This window comes from Canis aureus, chromosome 5 (genome assembly GCF_053574225.1).
Source record: "Canis aureus isolate CA01 chromosome 5, VMU_Caureus_v.1.0, whole genome shotgun sequence".
NCBI classification, from domain to species: domain Eukaryota; kingdom Metazoa; phylum Chordata; class Mammalia; order Carnivora; family Canidae; genus Canis; species Canis aureus.
The window spans coordinates 25,402,753-25,430,488 of record NC_135615.1 but is presented as its reverse complement, the minus strand read 5'-3'; the positions used below and the strand labels follow the sequence as shown (position 1 = coordinate 25,430,488).

Sequence of the window (27,736 nt, the reverse complement as noted above, 5' to 3'; positions counted from 1 at the left end):
GATTTCTAACTTCCTAAGCATTATTAGTAGTAGCATCAATCAATAAATTACCACAGAAAAGGAGGTATGAGCTAAAACAAACTGTTCTAAAATATTGGTTAAAAAAGGAAGGGGGATGAGAATCAAAGGACATATGGAAGAAAGTTAAAATGACTATTAATAGTGAAGGAATCAAAAGTAACCCTGAGTCTGAGGGGAGAACCGAGATGACATTCTTCTGGCAATCCTTCACGACGGCAAACTATCAACTTTATAGGAAAAAGTTATTTCAATTGAAAAAGATTTCCCAAGCAAGTCTGGTGAATGAGCTTAGAATTCAAATTCATGATACAGCACTGATTCAAAAGCAAAATGTGCCAGAAATTGAGGGACAGGGCTCAGTATTTCCGAAAAGCGAGTTGTAAAAGGAAATTTCAGAAATCTGACTTCCGCAATTAATGCAGATGGTCTGTTAATGGTAACTCTATTTAGCACTCACTTTAATACATATTCTAAAATACTTCTTTAAAAATTACTACTACTACTACTACTGGCGATGGGTGGCTCAAGTGGTTGAGTCTGCCTTTGGCTTGACGTCAGGGTCCTGGAGTCCTGGGATCGAGTCCCACATCAGACCCCCAATGGGGAGCCTGCTTCTCTCTGTGTGTCTCTCATGGATAAATAAATAAATCTTTAAAAAGAAATTACTACTACTGTTACTTCACAATCAGACTATTCTATCATCCCTATTTTCCAATAATTAAGCATCTGGCTGGGAAAGCAAAACACAGTTAGTTACACAAAAGATAAGACAAAGGACCTACATTTCCAACAAAGCTAGACCGCATATTACACACCAACCCTCTTGCAATTAAAAAGTTAGACAAATGTATATTTTTTTTAATTCTTAAAAATATCAGAGGATATAAACTGGTGCAACCGCTTTGAAAAACTGATAGTTAACTACTGAAGCTAAATTATATCTACCAACAGCACCATACCCAGGAATACTTCCAAAAGAAGGAAGTGCATATCCGACAAAATACACATGTAAGAATGTTTGTAGCAGATTTATTATAGTAGTCCAAAATTGGAAATGATGCAAATGCCATTAAAAGTAGAATGGATAACCAAACTGTGATAGATCTGTATATGAGGCTACTACTATAGCACACTGTATTTTCCAATAATGGTGCCTACAATACTTCTGGTCTCACAAGCTCTTCCAGAACCTCAACTCCCCCCATCAAGAGGTAGAGTCCATTTCCCCTCTCTTTAAACCTCGGCAGGCTCATAACTGCTTCAAAGAGCAGAATACAATGGAAGGAAAATTGCATTAAGTTTCAAAGCCAAGTCATAAGAGGCAATCTAGTGTCTGTCTGGCCCATGGGCTCTCCACCCCACTCCACTCCCCACTGCCTGTGGGTGCAGGACACTAGCCCTTGGAACACTGCCACCGTACTATTAAGCACAGTCAGGCCACATTTAGGTGTTCCGTCATCAACCAGCAGACATGTGAGTAAACCTTCAAACACTTTTAGGCCCAGCCTTCAAACAGCCCTACTTGAAACCAAATGAAGCTAAGACAAGCATTGCACAAATTACAGTGTTGTGCAGAAAATATATGTTGTCACTGTTTAAGTCACTGAGTTGCTAGGCAATTTTTTAGGTGCTACAGTAACTACAAGTACAGTAACTACAAGAAACACTACTGCTATGTGCAACAACACAGCTGAATTTCACTGATACTATACAATGTTGAACAAAACAAGCCAGATCAGACACACGGGAGTAAAACATACCGTATGATACTATTTTGAAAAGAAAACTAAAAACTGCAAAACTGTTGACAGAAAACCAAGTAATTGCAACCTGCATCAGGAAAGGAAGATATAGATGGGGAAGGGGTGTGACAAGGTCTTCTGGGGTGGCAAAAATGTTCTACATCTTGAACTGGATATGATTACATATTTAGTTACATTCATAAAAATTCTTCAGGTTATACATTTAAGATTGGTGCACATTATTATATGTATATTATACCTTAATGAAAACGCAGGAGAGGGTAGTAATCAAAGAGCTAACAAGGTAATAAGGAACTACTAGGCACAGTAGTCCAAGAGGACAGAGAGGAGCACAGCACCCTGGGGTCTCTTGTCCCCTGGAAATGCCTGCCTAATCAAAAAACTGCATGTAGGCAGGCTAGGAAAGTAGGAAGACAAAATGTCAGAGTACAAGATCCACCAAAGGAGCCATCCCTTGCTTTAGAATAAGACCCCAAAAAGCTGAATCCTGGAAGAGAGAACACAGAAGGAAACTAAACCAGTCATTGCATAGATAGACTCAAAAAAACAAACACAAAAAAAAAAAAAAAAAATAACCCTCAGTTTGAATAAAGGTGGAAAATACAGGAGACAAGCGAAATAAACAGAGGAGTTCCTTGACACCATGGAACTAAAGCCCCAGAAAGAGGAAGCAAGAGAATGGGGAAGAAGCAATACTTGATGAAATGATGGCTTAGAACTATTCAAAACTGATGAAAGACATCCAGACACAGCATCAAAAGGTATATACCCCAAGCAAGAAAAGGAGGAAGACTATCTGAAATCCAAAGACCAAAAAAATCTCAAAAATAGCCTGAGAAAGAACAACTTACCAATAAAGAAATGATAAACTATAACTGACTGGCCAATAGAAACAAAGCCAAATGCTAGAGAATAATCTCTTCTCCAAAGGACTAGTATCTAATTATATGTATATATGAATCTATCCCTAGAATTCTATGTCTAGCAAAATGTATCTTTCCAGAATGCAGGTGAAATAAAAACATTCTCAAAAAGTTTGAAAATGTGTCAATAATATCTACTCTAAAGAAAATACTAAAGGATATTCTTCAGATGGAAGGAAAATTATTTCAGTTGTTAGGTCAGTAACACAAGAAGGAACAAAGGAAAAGAAAATGCACTAAGTCTAGTTGAATAATAACAGAAACAACAGAAATCTATCTTTGGAGTTTAAAACATTTATGCATTTTAAAACATGGTAACAATGAAGTAAGTTAAAAAAAAAGAAGAAGGAGTGTCTGGGTAGCTCAGTCAATTAAGCATCTGCCTTCAGCTCAGACCATGATCCTGGGGTCCTAGAATCAAGCCCGGCATGGGGCTTTCAGCTCAGGGGGAGCCTGCTCCTCTCTCTGCCTTTCCCCCTGGCTTGTGCACACGTGGTCTCTTGCTCCATCTCTTTCTCTCTCTCTCTCTCTAATGAATAAATAAAATCTTTGAAAAAAAAATAAGAAAGAAAATGAAATGTTTTTAAATGTTTTCAAAAAGTTTCATTCTCTTGAAAAACGGACTGGAAGTCTCCGTTAATATAACACTCTGATAAGCTGAGAAAACATATTAGAATTTCTTAGGCCAACACCAAAGGAATGGCAAAGGAATACATAGCCCACACTAATTAAAAAAAAAAAAAAGAAGAAGAAGTAAATGAGATAACCATTTTTAAAAAGACAATCCAGGGGTACCTGCGTGCCTCAGTCGGCTAAGCATCTGACTCTTGATTTCAGCTCAGGTCATGATCTCAGGTCATGATCAACCCCCACATCTGGTTCCACACTGAGTGTGGAATCTGCTTGGGATTCTCTGTCCCTCTCCCTCTGCCCCACCCTCCCACTGAGTGCATGTACATTCTCTCAACCCTCCCTCCTCTAAATGAATAAATAAATAAGACAATCTAAAACAAAGCTACGAGAAAAAAGAAACATGAAAAACAGGTAAGATTTTTTTACATTTTTAATCACTAGGTGGATCCTTACGTGGCTCCCCAGTTTAGCGCCTGCCTTTGGCCCAGGGCGTGATCCTGGGGTCCTGGGATGGAGTCCCACATCAGGCTTCCTGCGTGGAGCCTGCTTCTCCCTCTGCCTGTGTCTCTGCCTCTCTCTCCCTCTCTCTCTGTGTGTCTCATGAATAAATAAGTAAAATCTTTTAATACATAAATTTTTAAACACTAATATTAATATTATTGTATGCCAGTTCATTTTTATAATTCATAAGCAAAATACGTAGATCTAGCAAATGCACACATACCTAACTTTTATAAATTTTAACCACATCTATTCAGGTTTTTTTCCCCATTGTGACGGACTTTTCAAAATCTTATTTCACCTTCTCTTTGTGTATTTTACCACAGGTCTGCTAACAAGCATTAAAATGTCCAAAACCAAATAAAAATAAGCAGGAACAAAAAGCCCAGGAAGCCAACTAGCTTATGAATACTGCAATAATTCCCTAATACAGTATTAATTTGCCACTACCGACTTACATAAATTTACTGAAATATATTAAGAAACTTAAGAATATTCTTTCACTTAATTCTCAAAAAAAACATTAATACTTAAAATTTAATTCACTTGTTAGTCAAAGGAAGATTCCAGAATAAAATTACAACTTTTTCTACACTCAAACCAATATCAGCAAGACACAGGTGCAACACACCCCTCTATCAGAGAATCATTAAATATCTATGTAGAACCAAAAACACCTAAGCAAACAAGATATGAAACTCCAGCCTCGGGCTGCCTGGGTGGCTCAGCAGTTTAGCGCCACCTTCGGCCCAGGGGGTGATTCTGGAGACCTCGGATCGAGTCCCGCATCGGGCTCCCTGCATGGAGCCTGCCTCTCTCTGTATCTCTCATGAATAAATAAAATCTTAAAAAAAAAAAAAAAAAAAAAGGAACTCCAGAGTCCTATAGGCAAATGAAACTACCTGCCACTTAAATCAGTATTTGTTATTTTTGGGAGAAGCTGATATTTTAAGTAAGATGGCCTAGGCTCTTCCAAAGACACAAAGCTATCGACATTAAATCAAAATGCTATGTTTGTGTCATACAGTACTTCTGTAAAGAAATTTTTTTAAAAAATCTAATTTAACATTTAATTCCAGTCTTTTAGATACAGACTCACAAGTGAACAGTGCCAGAGTTACAAAACTAGACACCGAAGCATAGAGTCATTTCCAGGTCTACTAGGGCTAGAGGCAACTAACCTGACTCCCTCTCTCCATTAAGGCTGTGGAACAAGCTGAGCCCTTCGTTCAGGTGACTGGAGCATGGTGCCAGGAGCCTGCTCTCTACACAGTGAACAGTGGCTGCTGACAAGTCGTGTAGGGAACTAAGTCATACACAAGCATCCTTATCCAGCCTCCAGGAGACTCTTCAGGCCCTGTGTGCAGGCTCTTCTCTTACCCTCACAGTGTCCCACCCCTTCCCCTCCCCTCCCCTCCCCTCCTCACCTACCATCTCCTCCTCATCCTTCAGGTCTTACGAGTCCCTTCCTCAGGAAAGCCTGTCCCACCACCCCCAGGTCGGGTTAGGTTCCCTAGTCATCGTTTTTATAGCTCCCTATACTCTACTTCAAAGGACTTATCCCCCCTGTTGTTGAAAACAAGGTACCTAGCATGAGGTCAGGAGGTACACAGAAGGCACTCCAGAAAGACTTGCTGAATGAACAAACAAATCTGAATTTATGGTGTCCCCACCCTCTGCTCAATTTTACAAAGAAACAAGGCTTTAAAAAATGAAGTTATTTACATGATGTGATATAGCCTGGAAATGACATAGACCAGTTAAGAATCCAAGTGTTTGCAACTCTAAATCCCGTGTTCTGACCCCCCATGTACTATAATGAAATGTGGTAGAAGACAGATTTCATTCAAATTAATATTGTGTTTACACTGAGTTCCACTGTAAAAATGAGATGCTTTATTTTTTTAAGACTTTATTTATTGATTCATGAAAGACAGAGAGAGAGAGAGAGAGAGAGGCAGAGACACAGGCAGAGGGAGAAGCAGGTTCCCTGCGGGGTGCCCGATGTGGGGCTAGATCCCAGGACCCTGGGATCACACCCAGCCAAGGGCAGATGCTCAACCGCTGAGCCACCCAGGTATCCCTGAGATATTTTCTTAATGGGGAAAAAAAAAAGAGAGAGAGAGACTCTAAATACAAGTGAATCGCATCTAAAGGCAATATGCCTTTCAAAAATCACCCTTCAGGGTGATTCAAAAATCACCCCTTCAGGGACAAACTATAACTTTCTGGTAATAAATGGTCAGCATATTGTCGATAATAACATTGCACTAAAACAAAACAAGAATGGTTAAAAGTGAAATTGCAAACATAACCCAAAAAAGTCATCACCAGCCTCTTTCTAACTGAAGTTGCAACTCCCAAACTTTCAGGACCGTGGCAAAGTCGTCTTCTCCCAGCTTCAGACTGCCTTAACACACCTAGCACATTTTCACCAAAGTTGATTTTGTTTTCAGCTTGCCACTAACTTTAATTTACTGGCCTCTTTTTTTCAACCACCTTCACAGGCTACAGAAATAACAGGAACTTGAGACAAATGTACTCACAGTGGCCACGCTGGACCAGTGCAATCTCTGCTTGACACTGGAGGCCCAGATTGAATCCACCACGCCAGGAATTGTCTTGGGTCCCCAAAACACTGAGGATGACCAGCCAATTGACTGATGGTGGCAAAGCTGACACTTCCACTTACTGGCTTGCATAACCAGTGGCAGGACATACCTCATGTCAACAGACGGTTGTAACTGGTAATGGGCCTTTTCAGAAACAAGTACACCAGGGAGTCTGACAGGTAAAAACAGTAAGTAGGCACCAACGCCGAGATGCAGGCCCCAAATTCTTAATGTTTGGCGAATGATGCTTCTTCAAACGCCTTTGTGACGCCTCACTAATTCTTTACATAATCAAAAAGGAATTTCTGTTATTAACTCAGGCTACCTGTTTTCTTTTAAAAATTCATTCATACCTTTATTAGCACAATTTTTTTCCTTCTGTGTTTTGACATATTTCAACGGCCTGTGGAGACTACAATACAGGATTCAGCATCTATTTTAAGTAAATACAAAGTCTGTTTGCCAACTTTACCATCCAAAACGCCAAACTCAAATCTTTTTGACTTTAGGGCCTGACAGAGTGAGAAAAGCAAATAAGCACTGTTCGCACTGTTCGCTTGATGCTGGCTTAATTCTGATTAAAATGACTTCACAGGGCAGCCCCGGGTGGCCCAGTGGTTTGGCGCCTGCCTTTAGCCCGGGGTGTGACCCAGGTCCCAGGATGGAGTCCCCCCTTGGGCTCCCTGCATGGAGCCTGCCTCTCCCTCCTCCTGTGTCTCTGCCTCTCTCTCTCTCTGTGTGTGTCACGAATAAACAAATAAAACCTTTAAAAAAACAAATAAAATAACTTCACCAAAGAAAAAAGTATCCCGACTTCCTCCTAATAGAACTTCCAAGAGATGCGACAACACCTGAGGGACTGGCCATGATGATCTCTGAGGTTCCGCCCAACTTTCCTGAGCTACGAAGTAATACGTTTGTAGCCCAGAGACTTAACTCCATTTACAGATGGATTAATGTGGGATTAAAATCGCCTTCTTCCAGCAAGCAAAATATTTAAGATCCTGTCCCCACTTTTTGTTGTTGTGTTGTTGTTTTTTTTCCCCCTTCCCCATTTGGGTCATATTATTCCCCACGACTGGAGAATAAAATAATGCCTCAAACATCCTTCCCCAGGCCCAGGAGGGAGACACATTTCACTCCTATTAAAGTCTACCAACTAAAAAGCAACTGTGGATTAAAATGCGGGGGAAAGGGTGTGTGTGGCGGGGAGAAGTCATCCCCGACTTCTAGAAGTGGCTTCCAAACGTCTAGAAATGTGGATTCAGGGCAGCCCGGGTGGCTCAGCGGTTGAGCGCCGCCTTCATCCCGGGGCGTGACCCTGGGGACCCGGGATCCAGTCCCACGTCGGGCTCCCAGCGTGGAGCCTGCCTCTCCCTCTGCCTGTGTCTCTGCCTCTGTGTGTGTGTCTCTCATGAATAAATAAGTAAATATTAATAAATAAATAAATAAATAAATAAATAAATAAATCAATCAATCAAAAAATAAAATGTGGATTCGCAGACTCCTCCAATTCCGCGGCATGCAGCACCTGCGCGCAGCCGGCCCCGACCCCGGCCCCGGCCCCGGCCCCGGCCGTCCCGCCGCGCGGGCTGTCAGCCGCCGACTACTTTGCAAACTTCGCGGCGGCGCGCCGGCTCTCCAGGCTCCCGGGTCCCTCCTCCACCCCGTCCCCGTCCCTCCCTCCAAGCCCGGTCGAAACCAAGTTCCCCCCCACCCCCACCCCCACCCCCAGCCCGCCGGGCACCGAAGGGCAATGATGTTACTTAAAGGGACGGAGGCGGCCTGGGTCCTGCCCCACTTGGGGGCTGCGCAGGACGCGAGGGAAACTTGCAGAGGGAGACGCGTCCCCCGGGAGGGGGCGGGGCGTGGAGGGGCGGGGCTGGAGGGGAGGGCGCCCCTCCCCCAGGGCCCGGCGACCCCGGCGCCCCCCGCCCCCCGCCCGGCGCCCCCCGCCCGCAGCCTGCCGATCACTCCCGCGGAGCCCCGCGGCCCGGGTTCCGGGGGGCGGAGGGGGGGCCCGGGACGGCTCCGCACGCGGCCCCCGAGCCCGCTCCGTCCCCGTCCCCGTCCCCGTCCCCGTCCCCCTCCCCCGGGGCCCGGAATGGCGGCGTCCGGCTCCGCGGGGCCAAGCCGAGCGGCTGCCCGCGGGGAACCCCGCAGCCCGGCGGGCGGCGGCCCCCTGCGCGGGGAGAGGAGAAAAACGAAGTTACCTCGGGACGGTCCCGGCGGCGGCGGCGGCGGCGGGAGGGGGCCGAGCGCGGGGTCGGGGCAGCCGAGCGGGTCCCGGCGCGGCGGCGGCGGCGGCGGCTACCGCAGTGCCCTCCGCCCCATTGTTTCCCTTCCAAGAGGATCCCGGCGCAGCCGAGCCCGGGAACCAGGAAGTTCCCCGGCGCGACACCTCCTGCCGCCGCTATGGAAACGGCCCCCGCCTCCCAGGGCGGCTCGCCCGGGACCCCGCCTCCGCGCCGCCGGCCCCGCCCGCCTCACGGGCCGCCGCCAACCGTCGGCGATGCGGCCGCGGCCGCCGCCATCTTGGCGCGGCCCCCGCGGCCCCTTCCCGGCGGCACGTGCGCGCCGGCGCCGCGTTCCCGCCTCCGCGAGGACCCCGGCGGCCGCCGCGGGAAGACGCCCGCCCGCGCGCGCCCGGCCGGCCCTGCCGCCCGCGAACCAGCAGCCCGGCTTGCGGGCGCCGCGCGGGGCCCGCCCGCTCCGGCCGCCGCGGGGGGTGAGGTCAGCGGAGCCGCGGCCCCGGCGCCACCTCTGCAGCCACCTCTCCGCAGGTTTCGTTCCGGGCGCATCTGCCTGGCTGCCGGGGCTTGGACCTTCTCGCCCCCCCAGCGCCCCCGCCGCGTGACTCAGTTTCCTCACCTGTAAGGAGTCCTGCTAGTGGTCGTACCTGCCTCCTAAGGGTCGTCACCCGCCGCAAGCAAGGGCTGGGTCGTTTAACAGGTGCAAAATGATCATCCGTTCAATCGAACGGCGTTGCTCCTAAGAGAATTCACATTTCTGAAAATCTTTCAGGGACTTCCAAGTGTTCAAATCAGCACGACTTTAAATAGGCTACTGTTTCAGATCCCAACTGCCGCCTAAAATTCCCCCAAATGTTCGTCTTTTTTGTCCCATCTTTCTCTAGGTCAGCTTTCTTTTTTTATATCATGGAAACTGTCAAGAGTTTCAGTCTCCAGAGTCTTCTATTAAGAGGTGCCATTTAAAAAAAAAAAAAAAGATGAGTGATGCAAACTTTCCGACGCTGTAATTAGCTGACAGTTAATGATTTATTCAATAGGAGCTAGAAGACTTAGGGTGTGCAAATAACAAAGGCTTCCTGTCCTTGATTCCAGGAACTAGAATTAGTAAAGTTGGCAACGGCGCTGTTGTTATTTTCTTTTTGTTCCAGCTGGTGAAAACGGACACCAAAAAACTGGGTTGCTGCGTGCAATATGGAGGCAGAGAGATGATGGACAGAGGAAGTGGGACCACAGTCTCTGCTGAAGGATGCAGACTTCGCTCACTGTGCCTAACACTTGGTCTTAGATGGATCTCCAAGGCTCCTTGTAGCTCACAACTGGTCTTATTTGCACATACACCCTTTAAAATAATACTTCCCTTTGCTTATCCATTTAAACCAGATTTGCAAAGGCTAGTGTTTAATAAGCCCGATCCAAAACGGATATATGAATTGGAGTGAAAAACAGATCAAGAGTTGGCAGGACATGGGAAACTTTCCCAACACCCAAACACTTCTCCAGAACTTCTGGAATGCCCCAATTAACAATTACCCAGATTGAGATATCTGTATTTCTTTCTTTTTTTTTTTTTTGGAGAATTTATTTATTCATGAGAGACACAGAGAGGCAGAGACATAGGCAGAGGGAGAAGCAGGCTCCCCACGGGGAGCGCTATAGCAGACTCGATTCCAGGACCCCGGGATCACGGCCTGAGCCAAAGGCAGATGCTCAACCACTGAGCCACCCAGGTGCCCCGAGATATTTGAATATCTGAAAGGCAAGAGCCCTCACTCCTACAGCTGTGTAGCCCAGCTGGACCAGCAGTTTGCTTTGCACATAGTAGGCCCTCAATATTTTATTGAATTAAATGGCCATGTTTGTGGCTGAGCGCTCAACATTTAAGGAGTCGTTGGGAACCACAGATGAAGTTACTCAAGGGACATCACTGCAAACATCATTAACAGGAACCCCCAAGTCACTAGTGAAGGAGTTAATGGGATTTTGGAATGAACAACCCTGGCCACAGGCTTATTTGGCAAAATAAAGTGGAAATTTCAGATACATTTTTTCCATAACTTATATGGGTAATCTTTTAAAACTTTATTTTGGACCTAATGATGAGTAACACTGATTCAATTTTATGCTTCAGTGATAGTCCTCTGACTCTATAGTACAGTTAAAGCTCCAAAGTCCCCACATTTTCCCCCAAATCCAAGCGTCACCAGTGAGTTATGTCACTTCAGTATAAAACCAGTATTTGTTCTTAGGTATAACTTTAGGGGCTTGCCATAATTTTTGTATTTTTAAGCATCTTGGAGGTATTGTTAAATGGCAAACACAGATTTCTGTCTATATCCCCAGTGTAGGGCTTCACTCTGGGGTAGGCATGCAAATTCACTTATCTGCAGCATACGATAAACATAGAACTTGTGTCAGTGATTATCATGGAAATAAAGATAGAATCATTTTTCCTCTAAATTGGGGATGGGCAAACTTTTTCTTAAAGGGGAAACATAGTAAACATGAAGGCAACTGTAGACAATATATAATAGGATGAATGTGCCTTGATTCCATTAAAAACTTACTTATGGCAATAAATGGGTTTGAACCACAAGGCACTATTTTGCTGATTGATCCCTCAGTAATTGTATTTATATTAAATTCATTCCATTTTTATATTCACTCCAATGTGAATTGCCAGATATTAAAATACAAAGGGTAAAAGCTTGATATCAATAAAGCACCAAAAAGTCAAAAGTCCTACGGAGTAAGTTTGTGTTACCAATAAAATGTTTCACGTATACCAAAGGTTTAGAACTACATCTCATATACTATAATGGAATAAGGTAGGTGGACATTTGTATGTCATTTTTGCAAAAGCTATGAGCTGTGGTAATGGAAATACTTAAAATGTTGACAAAGAGTGCATGTTTAAACCTCTCCCCGCTACCCATAGGATGCTATAGTTACTAAAGCCAGAAGTACAATTTGAGCTGAGAACGTAAGAACATAGAGAAAAAAATAATCCTCCAAATCATCCATCCTTCACTGTCATCTAGAGAAGGTGGATCAAAGTGTAGGTCCTCTGAGTGTCCTGTAAATTGAGAATTCGAAATGTGAATCCATGGCTATTTGATCCATTCCATTTTTTTTAATAGGGGTAAGCAGATAGCTCCTGGGGAAGATGCAGCAGAGAGGAGAGCGAAGACAGTGGTAATAAAGCTGTGGAAAGTTCTGTGCACGTTTTCATCCTCAATAGCAGCAGTACTTTCGGAAATTTCGTAAGGAACCAATGCTCTTCGTTGGTTAGGAAAGTCACTTCCAATGACACTACATATAATTGTTCTTCCCCGTTGGGAAGAAAGACACACTGATCAATATCTGTGCACGTGGTATAAGTGAAAAAGCAATGGATAACCAACAAGGACGTCCACACTGCTTATATGAAAAAGTTTTCCTTTGGTTAAAAGGAGAAGTTACTGATGCAGTTAGGAAAGTTTGTATAAGAAATGGGAGCCACATAAAACTTTATGAAAGGTGTTGTGATCACAGTTCATTACTTAAAACTATCTGGAGTTATCTTGCTTATTTATTGGCATACTTGGTTTGTTTGTTTTTTTTAAGATTTTATTTATTTTAGAGAGAGAGAGCACAAGTAGGAGGGGCAGAAAGGGAGAGACTCTCAAGGAGAGTCTGCACTGAGTGCAGAGCCTGATGCAGGGCTTGATCCCATGACCTGAGCCAAAACCAGATGCTTAACTAGTCGTCCCACCCAGGCACCACCCCCCCACCCCCCGGTGGGGAGAGGGGAGGGGGGTTCTATCTTGAAAATGTTCATGTCATGAGATTAAGGAACTTATCTGTCTTCTTCCCTATTCTATCCCTTGGTCCAGATCAGTGCCTGGTACAGCTCTCTGTAAATGATTGTAGAAGAATAAAGGAAGAGAAGGAGGAGGGAGGAACAAAGGTAACAAATAGCCATTTTCCTACATTTCTGAGCAAAAATGTCCTAAATTTCTGTCATATACTCCAAAGGGTCTCTGACTGAAAATAACAAAAACCAAGTAAGAATGACTGGTTTTCAACTACAAAGGCTGCCTCTCATTATCTCCTCTGCCCTTTTGTTCACCAGCTACCCTGCTCTCATAACAAAATGGTTATCATGGTTTGCCCAAAATCTACAATGATGCCATATCATTTGGAAAGTGTCTCATTATGTTTTTATAGCTTTAGAGAATTGCTTCTGCCCGCTTAAAGTTGCCATACTTAAAGTCTCCATTGAACTGCCTCCTAGACACCAATGCCCTTTATTTTTTAAGATTTTATTTATTTCAGAGAATGTGAGCATGAGTGGGGGCATGGGGAGCAGAGAGACAGGGAAAAGAAGGCTCCCTAATGAGCAAGGAGACCAGAACCCTGGGATCCTGACCTGAGCCAGAGGCAGATGATTAACCCACTGAGCCACCCAGGTGCCCCCCCCCTTATTTTTTTTAAATCTCCTCCAACAATTGTATTAAAAAGTGCTATATGATATTGAAATAGACGTGAAGTACAATTTCAAGGCATTCTTGTCCCTGTCTTAAGGTGATAAAACTTGCCTCTGTGTATATGATTTTTTAATTAACTTTAAACCCTTGTGTACCTAAATCTATATAAGTTGTGTGCTAATTTTCAAAGCTAGTCCCCCAGTGACCCATGCCTCCAACGTTCACGTCTTTGCATACTGTCCTCCTCTTGAATCTGGGCCGCCCCTGTGACTCACTTTTTGAGCAAAAGAATAGGGCGGAAGTGATGCTGAATATTTTCTAAGACCAGATGATAAGACGTCTTACAGCTTTTGCCTGGGACTCTGAAATACTTACCCTTAGTGGACTCCCTCCTCAAACTCAGCTTCCATGTTAAGGCCACGTATTGGTGACAAGCTTTGCTTAGACCTCCAACCGATAGCATCAACTGCTAGGCCTGTGGGGGAGCCGTCCTGGGTATCCAGCACAGTTGAGCCTTCAGATGCCTTGAGCATCTGTGACCCAATAAGAAACCCAACTAAGGGCACCTCAGATGAGCCTAGTCAACCCATGGAACAATGAGAGCACAAATTAATTGTTTGTTAAGCCATTGAGTATAGGGTGGTTTGCTACCCACGTATATTGGTAACTGGGATAAATTGATTAAAAATACAGTGCTAAGGCTATATTTAGAGACATTTAAGCTAAAACCTTATAAATAAACTTGTCAAAATTAACAGAAATGCTGTATAAGAAGGTCGAGTTATAGAAGAACAAGGTAAACCGTAAAAGATCCTTAGGCATTCCGGGGCATGTTTCTGCTGATTCTATCTGGCTCTTTCCTTTGAGGTGGCTCTTTTCCTTTGAGGCTCTTTCCTTTGACACTCGGCCAACGTGAAGCAACGTGACAACCTTAACCTTCTGGTGTCTGCAAAGTAAATATACTTGCGATTAAATGTGACTTAGACATGAAAATAAGTCCCTGTCCACACACTTTGGCTAAAAAAAAAAAAAAAAAAAAAAAAAAGGAAAGGAGTAGTCTCAAGTAGCCAGACTAAAGACTCAATTAAAATGACACAATAGATGGGAAAAAAAAAATTTTTTTTAATCTACTCAACTTCTCTTTTCTATTTGTTAACACTTCATGAAGATTGGGTCCAGAATGCCTAATCAGCAGTTTTGAAATCTTAAAAAGCTCTGAAAACCAAAAGTGTTTTCCCCCCTAAATTTGGCACCTAAATTCATCTGCTAGCAACTGGATTTTCCTTTGGCTATTTATGGACTTTATTTTATTTAATCTGAATGTTCCTCCCGTTGTTGAACCATCAGTGTTTGATTGCGGGGTCCTAGCCCAGATCCCACTAACGCTGCCCCTTAAGTAACATGCAGTATACGTGCTGTGTCACCCTCCTAAAAATCGAAACTTCTGAATCCCAAAACAGTTTTGGTTTCAAACCTGAAGTAGACTTTACTGGAGACCTGAAGTAACATTTTGTGGTGCAGGGGTGAGACAATATGTTGTGGAGTCATTGAACATTTGATTCAGACAGCCTGAGTTCAAATCCCTACTCTGCTGTTTGCCACCTCTGAGACCTAGGTCAGGGAGGAACCCTCTGCCTCAGTTTCCCCCTCTGCAAAATGAAGATAGTGATAGACATCACCACATAGGGTTCTTAAAAGAACTAAATGAGATCATGCATGTAAAGGGCTTACCGAAATGACTAGTAGTAAACACTCAACAAATGTTAACTCTTACTGTATTGTTATTATATATATAGAAGCTTCCTTAAAAAGTCAATAAAATTAATATCTCCACTACAGTTCAGGAAACTACTCAAAGGTATTACCAGCAGGAAGATATTCAACACAGGGGATCCGATGTACAAACTCTTTGGAAGGAGCCAATGGGGGAAGGTGAACAACACAACTCCTGGGTTATTCCACAGCAGTTGATGTCAGGAAGCTGCTGCATCCAGAGTCAGAAATCACAGGGAATGACATGAAATCACTGCCAATGTCACAGCTGCCTCACAGCTTAGAAGCTGGTAACTGTCAGGGGCATACTTTGTAGTCTAGCTTCACTGCAAAAATGTCTGTCTACCAAAGCCTCGTGTCAGCCACTACTGCCAGAGGAAATATGGCACGTTCCTTATGCCATTCAAATCCCAAGAGTGCATGTCACTGGCAGAAGGACACCTTATCAGAACTGAGCTGGCAAGGGACTCTGGGAAATGCAGCCCTTGCAAAACAGGTGATGCCCAACACAAATAATCTAATAATAACGATTTACATGTGTAAATTACTTGCCATAAAAGTTCTGTGAGGTGGGCAGGAACTGAGAAAGCAGAGGGGCTTCGTGGCCTCTCCAGTTGGCTGCACAGTGAGACACGCAGGTGCTCATATTCCAGATCTAATGTGTGTTTCTTTATGCCAGCGCTCATCTGAGTCCTCCTTTTCCCCCCAAGTCCTCATGCCATTTATATTATTATTTACTTACTGTTTTTCCTTCAGTTGACTCACAATTTCTACTTGAACTACATTGGAAATTTTGCATCACTATCTGAAGTATAATGCAAATCACTAACGGTGGGAAACAGGTGTCACATAACATAAGTGGAAGATAAAAGCAAAAATAGAAAACAACAATGCTATTAAGACCACTTAATATCTTTAAAAAAAAAAAAAAAAAAAAAAAAAACGCCTGGGTGGCTCAGTGGTTTAGAGCCTGCCTTTGGTGAAGGGTGTGATCTCCGGGTCCTGGGATTGAGTCCCACATTGGGCTCCCTGCAGGGAGCCTGCTTCTCCCTCTGCCTGTGTCTCTGCCTCTCTCTGTGTCTCTCATGAATAAATAAATAAAATCTTAAAAAAAAAAAGACCACTTAGATAGCATTGCCTACAGAAGGCAGGGAGCCTGAAGCCCACTCTCTCTTTGTTGAAAATGAGGATTAGCAAGTGTTGCAGTTGTTAGACAAACAGCAAACATCCTAACACCAAACTGAGACTCTCTCATTGATACATTCACAGGACTAAACCGCTAAGATCCTTGAAATTAAATTTCTCACTACATGAGGCAAGGTTATTTAAAGCCCATCTTACCTTCCAAATACATCCCACACTTCAGGTAATGCTGATTCCTGCCAATTGTGAAAGTTGAGCTCAGAATCAGAGTATTTATTCATTCAATTTTGGTTTGGTTTGGTTTTTTAGTTTCTTAAAGATTTTATTTGTTTATTTGAGGGAGAGAAAGAGCTTGAGAGAGTGTGTGCAAGCAGAGAGGAGAGGCCAAGGGAGAGGGAGAAGCAAACTCCTTGCTGAGCAGGGAACCCAACGTGGGGCTCTATCTCAGGACGCTGGGATCATGACCTGAACTGAAGGTAGATGCTTAACTTACTGAGCCACCCAGGAGCCCTATTCCATTTGAAAAAGTACCTGGTAGCTGAGTATTAAACACATGTCAGCATGTTTTGCTCCTACTGACTTGTTCGTAGAAGAGAGGTAAAATTCCCATCGCATAAACCATTTCAAAGTGAACAGTTCAGTAGCATTTAATACACTCAAGATGTTGTACAATCACCACCTCTATGTTGTTCCCAAACATACTCATCACCCCAAAAAAGACTCTATATCCAGTAACCAGTTACTCTCCCTTTTCTCTCTCCCTAGGCCCTAAAAACTACTAACCAGCTTCCAGTCTCTATGGGTTTACCCTGAATGTTTCACATAAATGGAATTATATAACATGTGACCTTCTGTGTCCATCTCCTTTCACTTAGCATAATGTTTTTGCATTCCACACACATTGTAGCAGGTACTAGTGCTTCATTCCCTGTTATGGCTGAATAATATCACATTGAATGGATATACCACATTTGTTCACTGATTCATCCACTGACAAACATTTGGGTTGTCTCCAACTTTGGGCTATTGTGAATAGTGCTGCAATGAGCATGTGTGTACATGAGTATGGGTCAGTACCTGTTTCTCAGTTATTTGGGGTGTACACTTAGGATTGGAATTGTGGGATCATATGGTGATCCTATGTTTAACTTTTGGAGGAACTACCAAACTGTTTTCCATAGTGGCTAAACCATTTTACATTCCCACCAGCAGTGACAAGGGCTACAATTTCTCCAAATCCTTGCCAACACTATTTATTTTCTGCTTTTGTGATTATAGCCATCCTAATGAGTGTGAAGTGATGTCTTATGGTTTTGATTTATATTTCACTGATGACTAATGATGCTGAGAATCTTTTCACATGTTTATTGGCCACTTGTATGTACATCTTCTTTGGAGAAATGTCTATTCGAGTCCTTTGCCCATTTTAAAAATTGGGTTGTTTGTCTTCTCACTGTGGAATTGTAAGAGTTCTTTGTTTATTCTGACCCTTCTTGGATAGGAGATTTGCAAATACTTTCTCCCATTCTGTAGGGTTCCTTTTTACTTTATTTTGTTTTTAAATATTTTATTTACTAATTCATGAGAGACACACAGAGAGAGGCAGAGACACAGGCAGAGGGAGAAGCAGGCTCCCTGCAGGGAGCCCAATGTGGAACTTGATGCCAGGTCTCCAGGATCATGCCCTGGGCTGAAGGCAGATGCTCAACTGCTGAGCCACACAGGCATCCCATCTTTTTACTTTATTGGTAATGTTCGCTGGTGGGCAGAAGTTTTCAATTTTGATGAAGTCCAATTTATCTGTTTTTTTTGGTCTTGTTTTGCTTTTACTGTCATATCTATGAGTCAGTTGCCAAATCCAATGCCATGGGTTTTTATCTTATGTTCTAAGACTTTTATGTTTTAGCTTTTATATTTACATATGATTTTTAAACCATACTATAAAATTTTCATGCAAGTAAGGTAAATCCACTGACCTAGATTAACTCTATTACCGTTAAAATTTACTCACCCTTGAAAGACTCATTTGTTTCTTTAATAGATGGGTTTGTTTAGCCATGACTATGAACAAGTCACTATACTAGATTATATATATATCTATCTGTAGACTACACACAAACAAATGTATATTTATTAGTACATATACTATTTGTTAGTATAGAATATTACTCTATATACTAACAGGAAGGTTATAGAAGTGCTGAGAAGAAAAACTGGATTACCAGTTTATGAGAGAGCAGCAGTAGGTTGCAAATTCGAAAAAGAAAAGCAAAACCAACTCAAACCAGCTTGTATATACAATAATGCAGTTACGTCATTGGCTCATGTCACTGAAAGCCAACTAGAAAATGGGCTTTGTGGGACTCAATGATATTGTCAAGGACCAGCTTCTTTCTCTACCTCCCATCATGTCAGCTCCATCCAACCTAGATGACTGCCAACAATTTCCAGAGCTGCATGCATCATCATCTCAATCAGGAAGTGAGCAGCCCTCAGCCAACACTCTTCTCTGCCTCTGGCTCTGGTATGACCTGAATCACATACCCATTCCTGGGTATCCATAAATGTTGATTTATGGCCAGAGTGTATGATTATGTTAATTGCTTTCACTGCTGTTTAGCACCAGTAATGGAGTTGGACTTCTTCCCACATGGGAAAGATATGGTTCTCAACTAGAAATTGGGCAAGTGACAAAGAAAACAGGAACGTATATTGGGGGGAGGGGAGGAACATCACAATGTTCACCACAGGTAATCTCAGAGAAGTCTTAAGAGAAGAGATTTGACCTGGTTAGAGGGAAACAAATAGAATAGTGAGTATGAAGGCTCAGTTTTAAAAATAGGGAATAAGCATCTATATTTTAGCTCAACCGCTGGTGTCAGGTGAAGTTAATAATCCTAGTAGGGTAACTTGGGGACATATCATAATGGAGGACTTCAAATACTTGACTGAGGAGTTTAGACTTAATTCACCAAGCAAAAACAACAACAACAACAAAAAAAAAAAAAAGGAAAATGACCTTATTCTTAGAAAAAAATTTTTTTTCTCTAAAACTGTATGGAGATGAAAGAATTTTAGAAGAATTTATTTTAATGCTAGGTTGTGGTATTTGAATAAGCTATATTCACCAGTAGAAATTCACTCATTCAAGAGACAAATATTGATGGGGGATATATGATGTGTGTCCAGTACTGTTCTGGCAATAGCTGGGTTGTTCAATGGTGAAATATAGTAATGTTACTGCCTTTGTGAAAGTTACAGGCCTGTGGAGATCCTATCATCTATGTCATCGTGGTGTCAGATTCTAATGTCTCCTCTGCCTTTGGAAAGCATTGCACCCTGGGTCAAAACAGTTCACTCACAGTCAATGGAAAATAAATTAAGAAAGCATTCAAACCATAGTTAACAAACCTGTGCATAATCTCCATGTGCCTTGCCAAATTAATCCATCCATCTTCTAAATCCTCCAAGTCCAGTTGATACTTCACTACAGAGAGGTCACTCTTCAGCCCTAGTTGGATGAAGGGATGTGAACTTCACCGAGAGATTTTACTTAACCTCAAACTCAACATACTCATCTTCAAAATGGATCTCTTTGCTTTACCTCAATTGTAGACCTAAATATTGTCAAGTTAAAATCAAAGCAGAGACTAGACAATTAAGTTAAATCACCCATAATACACTTGGAAGTCCCTTCTTTCCTCTCCCTGCACCTCCCCCACCCCCATCCCCTTTCTTTTAGCAAACCTCTACTGTGTACTTTCAAAGGCGCAGGACTGGAGAAGAACAGCTATACAGCCCCTTACCTGCCCAACTCCCTAACTTTTGTTATGAGTTACTCCTTTATTCCCTGTATGACCTGAGCTCAGAAGGATGCATTTGAGAAGAAAACAATTCTCTTCCCCCAACCCAGAAAATGTAGCTTTGCATTGGTCTGAGAAGCGAAACAGCCTAACTTAAAGCTAGTAATAAGGCAAGTTTATCCTAAAGGAAAACTTCTTCAGAAACAAACAAACAAAAAGAAACAATGAAAAACCACATACCATACGATTTCAGCTCTATGACATTCTGGAAAAGGCAAAACTATAGAGACAGTCAAGGATCACAGGTTACCAGAGATTGGGTTTTTTTTTACTATAGTGTAGATACTTGGCATTACACATTTGTTCAAACCCATGGAAGTTATAACACCAAAAGTGAACCCTAATGTAAACTACAGACTTTGGATGATGATGATGATGGTGGTGGTGGTGGTGGTGGTGGTGGTGGTGGTGGTGGTGGTGGCCACCACAGGTTCATCAGCTGTGAACCTGGTGAGGTTCTGGTGGGGATGTTGATAATGAAGGAGGTTGGGGGCGGGTAGGGATAGATGGGAAATCTCTGTATCGTCCACTTGGTTTTGCTGTGGACCAAAACCTGCCCTATATAAAGTCTGTTTAAAAAAAAAATGAGAAAAGGAGAATTTATCAGTCCAACCAATACTTACTAAGCCCCTGGATATGCCAAGCACTACTGTATGACACACTGTAGTATCAAGGGCAAACAAGACATGCATGGATCCTGCCCTCACAGAACTTCTATTAATGTTGTAATCAGATAAAGTCATTGTGCTTACTGAGTTGCTCTTCCCAGATAGCATACTATAATTCTCTACTCCAACTGAGAGCCCCAGCTTCCTCCAGCAGGTAGCTAGTGGGTAATTCCAACTGGCTTAAAGGGGCCAGGCCTTGCAGCCCCTGAGAGAAGATACCCCCAAGTCCAGTAATTCTCACCTGAAGCTTTTGAAAAATTCTGTTTCTGGGGTATCATCTTCAGAGACTCCAACTCAGTAGGATTAAGGTTTGCCCAGATACTACACTTTGCCAAGCACCCCAAGTGGTTCTGATGCAAGAGATTTGAAAACCAGTCATTCAGCGGTGGATTTTACTCTAAATAATAACAGTAATCAATCTTGTCCTGTTTTGACATACTGAATCTTTTCTTTATATTTATTTATTTGGGTGGAGGGGGGAGCATAAGAGAGGAAGGAGTAGAGGGAGAGGGAGAGTCTTAAGCAGACTCCATGCGGAGTGTGAGCCCCAACACAGGGCTCAATCTCAGGACCTGAGATTATGACCTGGGCCCGAACCAAGAGTTTGATGCGTAACCAACAGCACCACCCAGGCACCATTGGTGGAGTTTTTAAAATACCTAGAATATGTAAAAAATATGATATAGGCATTCCTGTACATTGCTTGCAGGAGTGCAAATTGGTAGAATTTAAGTGAAGGGCATTTTGACAATATATATTAGATTTTATAGTATAAATAGTTTGACCAAGTAATTTACCTTCTAGGAGTATTTCCTAAGGAAATAACTTACACACATATACACAAAACCCACAGAGATCTATGTATAGGGCCATTCAGCATAGACTTGTTTACAATATTAAAAATTTGGAAGCCACCTACCTGTCAATGAAGGATTGATTAAAAGAGTAAGCCATCTAACAAAGTGCAATCCATTAAAAATCATGTTATCTATATCTATTAATAACAGAAATAAACCTTTAACTGACTTTTTAAAAACTACATAAAAAACTACATGTATAGTATAATCTTGTTTTTAAATAAAATAATAAATGTTAGGCACATTGTGGGAAAGAAATCACTGAAAATGTTAAGAGTGATGATTTTGGGTAATTATAGTAGAGATTTTTATTTATACATTGTTACATTTCCTGAATGATTTCTACAGCAAGCATATGTTACTTTTAAAATCTCCTCCTCCCTAAAACCCTTTATATTTAAGTTTTATATTTGCAAGGGGATTTTCATTGAAGGACTAGCCTCTAAGGCAGTTTGTATATTACTCTATGAGGGGTGGGGAAGGAAAAGGAGGTGATGGAGGGGTCTGGAAGAAAGAGGAAGAGGGTAATTGGGGTCCACCCTACAGCCCAGGGCCCCAGACTAGGTCTGAACCTAATGGCAAGACAGACTACAAGCAAGGATGAAGAGATCTTCTCCCAGGGGACACTGTGAGACAGAGAGGCATAAACAATGTCACTACAGTGTTCAGCCAGGGTGTATGGCAGGTGACACAGAGTAGGACTAGGACAAAGAGTTATTCTCAATTCAGAGCAGCAGGAAGGAGCAGCAAGGGCCTATGGGAATGCTGAACCATCTTGGCATTTCGAGGCCAGAATACTTTCTATGCTCCTCAGATGTAGCAGCATAGAAAGAAAGCTCTGCTGCCTCAGCCAGAGCCAGCTGGGTGCAGCAGCCAGGCCAGGTTGGAGACGGATGGATGCTGAAAGGTAATGCAGGGGATGAGAGGTACAGGGAGGATTTCTAAGGCGAGCAGTATGAGAGCATGTTTCAGTGCTGAGAGAAGCATCTAGCAGTGGGACAGAGGAGGGAGAACTAGCTCTTCTCATTCCACCCATAGTCTTGATCTGATCTCATCAGAATCAAGGTTTTAACTACCACTCTAATGGAATTGGCATATTTTATGCCCAGGGCGCAGGCACACAATAAAAATATACTAAATAGATGAAGCTTTCTGCTGGCTTCTGGATCTAAATCACTAACTCATCATCTCTCAGCAATTCCACTGCTACTAACTTAATATCACACACACACATGCACGCACACTCACACACACACCATTCTTCCTTTGGTGTTCATTCTCAATGAATGGCAACACCATGCACCTAGTTGTCAAGCTAACTATCTGAGATCCTCCTTAGTGCTCCTTCTCATCTCTCCCCATAGCCAACAAGTCAACAAGCGTAGATCCTCCCTTTGGAGAGCTCTTGAATCTATTCTCTCCTGTTATTCCCACCACTGTTTTCAATTCAATCTCTCGTCATTTTGTGTTTGGGTTACTCCAACTCTTATTTTCAGCCTATTCCTCACTCTGTTGTACACAGCTATGCTGCACACTGTTAACAGTACCGTTTTCCGAAAATTTAAACCTGATCATGGCATTCACTTACCATTCTGAGCTTCAAAATAAAATGCAAGGTAAATATTCAATAAATGACTGACTTGCCAAAGAAAGGGAGGATTCACCTTGGAAAAAGATTGCCAGCCCTTCCCAATCTAATAATCTAGTGCCAGTTGGTCTCAAGGCAAAAACTCAAAACAGGTGTTTCTAGGTTTGGTTACTTGCTCAATATTTTCACTGTCCCACAGGAAGAAGGTCAAGGGGAGCATTGATATAGAGTACAAGGTGACAACAATTTTTTGTGGCTATAACAGAGAACCCATCATGCCAACAATTGGGAAAAGGCATCTTTAAAGTGGAAAAATAAAAGATCACTTTGGCAATTACATATCATGCATTTAGCCTTGCTACCTAGAAGATACTAAAATAAGCTGTGAAATAGTTCATTTCCAAATAAAAGGAGGAGGGACTAAGAAGCAGCTAGCAGAGCTTAGAAAAGTGCAAGCCATGTAACAATAATTTCATTTCTTTCCAGAATGAAGTAGCAGGCTATGCTGATAAGGAGGAAGCAATAGCTATAATCTATATAATCTACTCCCCGCAATAAAGATTCCGATGTGATGTTATCCCCGAGAACCTGGGACGATGCAGTTCAGTTGAAGATGGCTAAATTGCTGATTCGTATGTGATACCAACACCACGGCATTTCTCAAAGAATAGCAAATATACTCTTTTTGACAAAGAAAATGTTAAGATCCACCTTTTCCAGTATTGCAAAATCTAGAACAACAACAACAACAAAAAAAAACCATATGGGAACCCTCTCTCATTTTCACTGTAACAAAAGACTGAACTATAACAAAATCTGCACTTAGTAGACAGGCTCGACATGGTGGCCAATGGTATAGATAATGGCTAGTGATAACGCTGCTGCATCATGTACTTACCTGGGCAATGAATAACCTGTGAGTGTCACTGAGTAAATAGGGCATACACAAATAAAACTATAAGGAAGACACAACTAGGTTGAGGTTAAAAGGGATGTCATCATTTCTTCCAGCAGTACTGATGCCTGTGGAACTTTGGAGTAATAGCTATCCTTCCTCAAAATACTATTACTAAAAATCAGCCAAAAATGCATTTTAAGACAAGCACTTAGAATACAGTTTTTTAAATAAGCAGGATATACTTTTTTTTAAGGTTTATTTGTTTATTTTAGAGAGAAGAGAGCACACACGAGCATGGGGAAGGGAAGAGTGGCAGAGAGGAGGAGAGAGAGTCCCAAGCAGACTCCATGCTGAGCCCATAGCCCTACTCAGGGCTCAATTCCACCGCCCCAAGGTCACAACCTGAGCCAAAGCCAAGAGTCTGATTCTTAACCAACTCTGCCACCCAGGCACCTGTACTTTTTTTTTTTTTTTAAAGTAAGGTCTATACCCAATGTGGGGCTTGAACTCACCACTCAGAAGAGTTACACGCTCTACTGACTGAGCCAGCCACGCAATCCCAGGACATATATTGCTGTCTCTCTCGTCTCAGAGAGAAGAGGTTCTCTGTGAGGACAAGATGATAGCAGTGAAGAACTTGCCTCTGTTACCTGAGTTTCATTTCCCCTTGGAGTTTTCTCAGTGGGTGTGATAGTCATTAATGCTGTTCAACAAATATTTCTTAACATAAGAGTAGGACTGCTTCCTGGCCCTGCTGGGTTGGGTACAGTCATCCGGGCTAATGAATTGTGAACAGAATGTGGCATATGTAATTCCCATGCAGAACACTTAATTGCTGGTGCAAGACCCTCCGGAGCGCTCTTTGCCTCTACTGCAGCAGCCAGCAATGCTCCAGATGGTGGCTGCTCCATTAGCCTAGATTACAAAACAATGCAGAGTGGAAACCCCTAGTTGTCCTGCCATAGAGATATAACCAAATGAACCAAAATGAGATCTTATTTTTGGCCAGTGAAATTTTGGAGTTGTTAGTGCAGCAAAGTCTGAGCTATCCTGACTAACACTGTAAGATTATCACTATCACTAACACTCTGATCCTCATTATAAACCTTTCCTTAACCTTGAGATCCTGACATTGACAAAAACTTTTTCTTAGGTTCCTATTGACTTCATCGGTAAAACTGGAACTTTCGAAATGGCAGTAATAAACAATGGGAGAAAAGAGGTGGCAAATGAGAGTGAGCCAGGAGACAGAAGAACTGGGTTCCTCTGCATCTATGCTGCACAGCCTTGAGCTAGCTACATCATCTCCCCAAACCCCAGTTTCCTCAACAATGAAACAAAAGATGATAGCAAGAGAACCTATATCACTGAATTGTTTTAGATGCTCGATAAATTCCCATCTAAGAAGGTATCTTCTCAATGGGTCCTTCCCTGCTACCATCTTAGCTTAGATTCCCCAAAAAAACAGAGCCTGAGGAAGATGCTTATGTGTACTTTATCGGAGATTGTGATTTCGGGGGTCAGAAGAGAGAGGAAAAGGGGCAAAGCAGGGCAGGTGGACTTACACAAGGATACGAAATAGCAATACAAAGTTGGTGACTGGTCACTTGATCCTATAGGACCAATGGAGAACTCTTTCAATAGGTCCCTTAGGACCCTCCATTTATGGAGGTGGGTGGAGGAGAAAGGAGGAAGCATGTATCTATCAGCTCCTCTCCCACATTGGTCAAAGGTTAGCCCCAGGGGGTGTTGAAGAAAGTAATCTAGAGGACACGACTGCTGGTTGAACTTCAAGCTGGACCTGGGCAATCAGAGGTCCTCATCCCCACCCTAGTCCTTAAAAAGTATACTCTGCCTCTAGTTCTCAGAGTGGGAGCTGTTCCAAAGACACAGGCTTGAGAGGATAAGGTGTTGTTGAGACCATCTGGATGGTTTGTGTGACTGAACCCAGTTAAGGCCACTATAGGCTTTTAAAATTGGGCAGGCAGGTGTGGAGACCTACACATTTTGCCTCCATCCAAGATAGCCACATATGTAAGTTCCCTTATTTAACCTGCCACCTACCAATCTGGAATAACCTGCTTCTTTTCTTTGGTCTCTTTTTGCCCTGCAAATATGGGGGCGAGTTTGCAAACCAACAAGGGTTGTTAAGTAACCTGCACCTCTGGGTCAGGCATCCACAAGTCTGAGCACTGAGAGATGTGTCATACACCTTGTCATCAATAGGGCAGCCCTAGGACGGGAGACGAAAGGCAGGTGGTGCTACCAGGTTGCACCTGCATCAGGCTGACATCAGAGTCTGTATTCAAGAGACTTGAAGACAAAACAGGTGTCTAACCCACCATCTATTTAAAATTGCAAATACCCCACTCTGGAATTTCTTATCCTTCTACCCTGCTTATTTGTCTTCATTTTACTTATCACCATCCAATATACAACATCATTTGCTTTTTTAGTTCATTCTGTCTCCCCAATTAGGATGTCAACTACCTGATGGCAAGAAGTTTTCTTTTGTAACCTGCTGTATCTCAATAATTAGAACAATGTCTGGCATAGCATAGGTCCTCTATAAAAATTATTTTTTAACTATTTGTTTTGATATATCAAATGTATAGAAAATTTGCAAAGAAAAAAATAGTACAGAGAACATCCACATATACTTTAGTCAAATTTACCATTATTAACATTTTACATTTGTGCTCACGCTCGCTCACTCTCTCTTACACACACACAGACACACACATATTCTGAACCATTTGAGAATAATATGTAAACATCACGGTTATTCTGTATGTTAGTAAATTGAACACCAATAAAAAATTAAAAAAAAATAAATAAACATCACGTTCATTTGCTTTCAAATACTTAAAACATGTACTTTCCAAGAATAAGGACATGCTATAACATAACAGGACAATGATCAAAAACAAGAAACTTAACATGCTGATGAATATACGTTTCATATACAAATCTTGTCAATGATCCCAATAATGTCTTTTATAGCAAAATTTTTTCCTAATTGGAGATTCAGTCCATCATCACACACTGTGCTTATTAGAAATGTCTCCTAAGTCTTTTTAATTTTATAATAGTTGCTTAGCCTTCCTTTGCCTTTTCTAACAGTGACATTTTTGAAGACCATAGGCTTGCTTTTTAAATTTATTTATTTATTCATGAGAGACACACAGAGAGAGGCAGAGACATAGGCAGAGGGAGAAGCAGGCTTCCTGTGAGGAGCCACCCAATTGCCCCTATATGCTTGTTATTTTGTAGAAAGATCCCTCAATTTAGATTTGCTTGATGCTTTGTCATTAGATGTCTGATGATAAAGAATACATGAGGGTGCCTGGGTGGCTCAGTCAGTTAGGCATCTGCCTTTGGCTCAGGTCATGACCCCCAGGTCCTGGGATCAAGTCCCTCATCAGGCTCCCCACTCAGCAGGGAGTCTGCTTGTCCCTCTCTCTCTGTCTCTCCCCCCTGTTCATTCTCTCTTCCTCACACACTGTCTCTCAAAAGGATAAATAAAATCTTTTTTAAAAAAATACATGAATAAATTATTACTATCAAACATGATTGTTTTCAAAACATCTTATCCATTCCCACCAATTTGATATTTTAGTCATACTAAATTATGAATTCAGTTGCTGTAACATCTCACATTCTTAACTTACTTTTTCACATTCTTATCTTACCTTACAAAAAGGAACCAAATAAAAGTTCTAGAATTGAAAGTGCAATAACAGAAATAAAACAATTCACTAGGAAGAGGTTCAAT

General features: G+C 42.4%; 1 protein-coding gene and 1 long non-coding RNA gene across 9 annotated transcripts in view; one reads left to right on the top strand and one right to left on the bottom strand.

Annotated features, from left to right (window-relative positions):
- USP6NL (USP6 N-terminal like) overlaps positions 1 to 8,912 on the bottom strand; it is a 169,244-nt gene extending 160,332 nt beyond the window's left edge. Inside the window, exon 1 of the mRNA XM_077897243.1 lies at positions 8,667 to 8,912. The gene's annotated coding sequence lies outside the window, so the exon portion shown is untranslated. The remainder of the gene's footprint in view (positions 1 to 8,666) is intronic.
- Positions 1 to 26,781, top strand: part of LOC144313854 (uncharacterized) — a 103,951-nt gene extending 77,170 nt beyond the window's left edge. For 2 of the 8 annotated variants that reach the window (XR_013379458.1, XR_013379455.1), the window contains exons 5-9: positions 9,854 to 11,965; positions 12,578 to 12,651; positions 15,011 to 15,234; positions 18,503 to 18,611; positions 23,550 to 23,860. This is a non-coding gene — a long non-coding RNA (uncharacterized LOC144313854). Of the gene's footprint in view, positions 1 to 9,182; positions 9,406 to 9,853; positions 11,966 to 12,577; positions 12,652 to 15,010; positions 15,235 to 18,502; positions 18,612 to 23,549; positions 23,980 to 25,114 lie in introns of those variants that run through there. The other 6 variants (XR_013379456.1, XR_013379460.1, XR_013379457.1 and 3 more) reach the window with 6 other exon arrangements.
- Positions 26,782 to 27,736: the final 955 nt, after the last annotated feature.